The following is a 6000-nucleotide window of genomic DNA, read 5'->3' as shown; positions in this document are numbered from 1 at the left end:
ATAGTTGACAAGAACACACAAGATCTAAATATTGAATACCCTCTTATTATACTTGCGAAATCAATATAAGCAGGGCGTTGGATTGAGTATATGATTGTAAAAGCAAACACAAAAACAATAAACACAAAGATTCCAATATATTATATAAATCGTTGATGAACAGTGGAAAGATTAATCGGATTTGCATGGAATATCTAGGGTTTCGTTTATTGAATGACGGCCGTACTAGGTAACATAAATGAGGAATATTCTCTCAATGATCGTTATGCACTCGTACCCTATTTGGTAAACCTAGTATTCTATTTATAGGCCCATAGACATTCATTCTAGAAACCCTAATGATTGCATAATAATTGACAAATAAATACGAGTGTAAAACTGGTCTTCGAGTATGATATATCCTTATCGAGAAGACCTTGCAATACAGAGTATGCTCGAAACATGTGTTCGAGCAGACATTACTAAGAATATTTTCCTTAGAAAATATTCTACTCCAGCAGACTTCAATATTCACAACATATTCAAACTTTGCTTGAATAGGTCTCACGAGCAAACATGTTCTTATTGATCTCTTCAATCTTTCCTTAGGATTTACTGTGAACAACTCTAGCATACTCGGGGTCTGAAACTTGCTCGAGATTGAACCATGCTCGAAGATTTTACTTAGAACATATTGAGATCTTTCTTTATTGTATGCATGCTCGACCCACCAAGATGTTTGTATAACTTGGTTTAAGCTGGTTAGATCAAGTGTTTGCTCGGATAGCAAAATGTGCTTGATGAAGAACATCCTTGGTCGACGAAGTGTAGCTTGCTCGAAGCTTTCAACACTTAGAAGAATTCAAGAAGATAATCTTACAAGCGTAAGATATCATGCTCGAAGAATTCCAGAAGATAATCTTACAAGCGTAATCTTCATGCTCGAATGTCCAAGCTTGCTCGAAGTCCATACTTAGCCATTTTCTGAAGAAGGTTGAGAAAATTCCAATCTTCCTTAGCAAATTTCCAACTCAAAAATCTCCCCTACAAGATCAGATGCACCAAAACATACCTGCATTTAGTTACACCTTTGTAAAAAATATATTTACAAATCATATGAAGTTGAAATAATCATTACATTACATAATCAGAATTCTGCCTTAAAGGCATTACAAATCAAATTACAAAATTATCAAGTTACACAATTAACATCAAAATGAACAAAAAGATAAAAATTACAAAGATTCTTAAAAATACTCCCTTTCAGCTCAAATCTTGTAATCTTTCATCCTTTACTCCAGCTTCCTAGCCCTGTTAATTTTCCTGTTTGTTACGGATGCGGCTCTTTGTTTAAACATGTCAAGTTCAACGGATACAAGTGAGTCAAATGGTATCTCTACTCTCATTATGTCAGGTATGTCCTGTATGTTTATGAACTCTAATTCAGAGTCATGCTCAACAATAGCAATGACATTCCCTTCTAAGTTCCTGAGAGCAACCGTCTCACTTTTCTTGTTGAAAGCAAGCTGGTAATTCTTCCATTCTGTTGAACTTGTGACTTTGGCACCAACATCTCCCTCCTCATAGCAATACTCTCTCTTAATGTTCTTTTGGTTGAGCTAGAGGTAGTTATCTTCCTTTGTGAACTGAAGCTTGATGGTCCTTGCTTCCTTGTAGTGCTCTTTTTCCCTTGTTGAAGAAATGAATACTCTGATATTCTGACTTCCCTCAATCTTTTCTCTTTTCTTGCCTTTTCAGCATCAGGTCCACTTTCTTTTCTTATCCAACAGAGGAAATCCGTTTCTATATTGTTCATGCAAGTATTTGGACAGTTCATTCTTCTGTTGACCTAGGAGCTTGTCTTTTTGAATATAATCATATACGTCCAAAGTAGCGAGTCTTTCAAGCTGCTCCCTTCTAAATTCTTTAAACACGATCATACTCTCTACCCCATCTTCAGTAACTACTTTCAATGTTTTTGATCTTGAGTTGAAGTACAAATTTGTAGGCAAATTAAAATTGGTCCTTTCAGGTTGTTGCCTCTGCACCTCTGATCTTATGATTGGCATTGGAGCTCTGGATGATGATGTTGAGGTTTTCTTTGAGTGTTTCTTTTTAGAATCATCAAATAATCTCTTTATTTCTGCCTTTTCTTTCAAAATTAACTCAAAGTATTTCCCTCTCCTTTTGCATAAAACACTGATCATCTCTACAGTCTCAGCATCCATCATGCCTTCAACTTCCATAGGCTTTGGTTTAACCTCAACTGTCTCAACTACATTCTTCCTCATCTGACTTTCTTCTTCCAGTTTCTTCAACTCCTGATTAAACAATCTGAGTTCCCTGTCATATATATTTATAATTTCTTCTCTTGACGGTTTCTCAATCTCCCTCTCAGTCATCCCTTTTGTTATCAATAATTTCTATAGTATTTCAACTCTTTCGGCATTTTCAAACCATTCTTCAACATCGGCCTTTTTCTGTTTTTCAATCAGCCGGCCTTTTCTTCTTCTGCCTTCCTTTTGTTTTCTCCATCAGCCATTTCCTTCTCCTTTTTCTCCTCATAGGCTTTCTTCACTAATTTGACTTTCTCTTTAAATCTTGCCTTTGATAGATCTTTGATAGTGTTATAATCATAACCATGTTCGACCAAAAACCTCACATCACCTTTATACTTCTTCCATTCTTCACTTATTTGTTGTGCTTTGCCCACATATCTTCCTCTCTCCTTTTCAACTACAATTTTATACAAACTGTTAATCTCTTCAAAGGTTTGCTTATTCAAGTAGGAGACAACATAGCTATTTTCAATAATTTCTCTTGAATGTTCTCCTCTTCCATCCTTTAGCTAAATTCAAAATTTCATCTTCTCTCATGATCTCTATGTGTCTTGGATCAAATTCCAGACCTTTTAAAAATTCAATTTTCTCTTCTAGCTCCTTTCTTCTCATCAATACTAGCTTGAATATTCACTCTATGCTCCTCAAATATATGGAATTGAAGCGATCTCACACCCTCTTCCTCCACAAACATATCAACATCATCTATATCATTAAGTGCCTCAATCTGGGGTTCATGCAAGTCAACCTTCTTTTGTTTCCCACTTATTTCATACACCTTCTTCACTTGAGGCTTTCCCTTTTCTGTACTTGAAGTCATAGACTTCGGCCTTTTTGCTTTAGGGACTTCCTCATCATCCTTTTCTTCCTTATCAATTGGTTCTTCAATTATTGGTTCTTCAATAATTGGCTCAAGTTGGTTTTCAGATGGAGTTTGATCAACTACTTCTTCCACTCTTGGGATAGGAATATCTTCAAGAACATTTCTATTTGCCTGTCTTACTTCTTCTTCAAATTCTCTTTTCATTTCCTTCACAGTGTTCACAATCCTCTGGATTAACCAATACATCAATGTATGTTCTCAACATTGTTAACCTTGAAATAAATTTGACATATTGTTCTTCTGTCATTGTTGGCTCTTCTCATTGTTCCTATTTTTCATCTTTCTCCTCTTCATACATTTCCATCTCAGGTGTAGTTTCAGAATTTTCTTTGAAGGCACTAATCACCATCACCAAGCTTTCATCAGCCTTCTTCTTTAACACTTCCTCTTCATCTTCTTTATTTTTTAGGTTTATCAAGGTTTCCAATATTTCTTGAGGAATCTCATCATTTTCAATCTCCTCATTCCTCAATTACATAACCTTTGTCATACTCTCCACTTCTGCTACATCCGGATCTGCACATACTTCGTCATCCAAGAACTCATCTCCAGAGGTCCATCTTGGGGGCACTGGTGGGCTTTAAATCTTCTTGAGTTATTGCCATACCTTTTCCCTTCATTTTTCTCTTCTTAATTTGTTCTGGAGTTTCTTCTTTAGCCTCAAATTCTTTCTCTAGCTCCCCTTCAACTTCATCAGTTTCCCTTTCCACAACCTCAACCTCTTGTTCATCATCAGATATATCATACTTAGCTTCTATGAGTTTTAGAGCATTAGACACAACCACTTCATCTGCCACTTCATCATTACTTTCATCATATAATACATCAATCATTTTCAAAGCATATGTATCTATATTCTCCCCCTGTTTTTGTGCATCTGAGGTCTTCTCAACCTCAAAGTGCTCTAGGGTTTGAAGTTTTTCTAAAGCCTTCTTTAATGCTTCTTCTAAATCCATATTCTTTATTTTGAGTTCAACATTTTCAGCCTCTAACACAATATTTCTCGCCAATAATTCTTGATTTATCATTTTAAGAGAGGATATTGGGGAATCATGTGTTTGAAATAGCTCTAGTTTAGTTTCAGGCTGATTGGGTATAGATTCTGGTGAATATGGTTTGAATGTAGTTTCAGGAATGGGTTGAGTTTCTGGTTGGTGTTGGATTGGTTGAATTAGTGATTGTGTTGTAGGTTTAGGAATTTGAGAATTTGGTGGTGAAGAGATAGATTGTTTATTGATGGGTTCTGGTTGTGGTGAGGAGCTTGGAGGTCCATCTATGGGTTCTAGGTTTGGTGAGTATGGTGGTGAAGGTACATTAGATGTTGTGTCAATGATATGGTCAGGTGAGAGTGGTGGAGTTATCATCTGTATGGTTTCATGAACTTGGTTTATAACATTATCAACAAACAGATCTTCATCAACAATCTCATCAACTGTCTCATCTATAGCCACAACGGGATCACCTTCCCGCACATTTTCCATCTCAATTTGATCACCATGTACTTGTTCCCCAATAATTTCTTCATTCTGTACAGGCTCAATCATTTGAACATTTTCATTCACTACTAACTTCATCTCCTCCTTGGTCATTACCGTCATCACTGTCACAGTTACTGGACTCACTCTCTTCATCACTTTGTTGATACACATTTTGGATGTCTCGGTCTTTATTAGTATATTATTATAATGTAAGGGCTATTTTTTTAAATATGCCATTCGCTCTAATGTAAGATACATTCGTTACCCCATAACGAATGTATCACATTCGTATAATGTAAGCTCATTCGTTAACCAAGATTAACGAATGAGATAACGAATGTGGGGCCATTCGCTTATTACAATGTATAAAGAATGAAAGACTCATTCATGTGGTGTTAATGTAACGAACAACACATTCGTTAAGTATTAACTTAACGAATGTGATCATCCCCTATATATACCTGTAGAGTTATTGTTAATGTATTCAGTTATGTTATTTTTATCCTCCCGAGTCATTACGCTGCTCAAATATCCTCTCAACACACAGAGTAAGCACACATAATAGTAATCAATCTAATCATATACCGAATCAACAAACAACACGATGTTATCCTAGATCTAGATCCATATCAGGCTCTCTCAAGTGGTATCCGAGCCATTTGATCTGATCTTCGTGGAGTTTCGTTGACTAATTGTATTCAATCATCATGTTTTGAGTCAATTTCGTTATTAATTGATATGGCTTGGTGTTTAGTTAAGTCCGGTGAAATAGAGGTTTCTCATTAACAGTAATTGAACTGATATTAGTGTAATTAGGTGTGTTCCCAAGGTAATTTGAACTGGTTATGAAGGTTTGAGTTGGATTTGAGTTGAATTGGATAGGTAGTCTGAGTGAATTGATAGTTAATCAATAAGTTTGAATTGGATGTTAATGGCTGGTGGTTAATTGGACAATTGAGGTCTTGATTTGATTGTTTGTTGGAACGGACTAGAATATTGAAGTTCGGATTCGAATTCCGAGCCGATGTTTGGACCTACTTGGAATTGATTCATCAGTTTGAATAATGATTCGTTAATTAGATTGAATACTAATTCGTTAATCAGTTTGAAGACTGATTCGTTACTTTCAACTGATCATTCGTTAAGACCTACATTCGTCTTCACATTCGCTCAAGTCACTTAACTCATATTCGTTAACCACATTCGTTTCATTTCTCATTCGTTTACTTCCATTCGCTAAACTTTCCATCCACCATCCACTTTCTCACATTCATTATATACCTTCGTTCGCTAAACAGTATTCACTCGTTTGAACAGTATC

Source organism: Bidens hawaiensis, unplaced genomic scaffold (genome assembly GCF_021521415.1).
Source record: "Bidens hawaiensis isolate Kalapana, Puna unplaced genomic scaffold, B.hawaiensis_p1.1 tig00000657_1, whole genome shotgun sequence".
Classification (NCBI taxonomy): Eukaryota; Viridiplantae; Streptophyta; class Magnoliopsida; order Asterales; family Asteraceae; genus Bidens; species Bidens hawaiensis.
Note: the sequence above shows the minus strand (reverse complement) of the source record.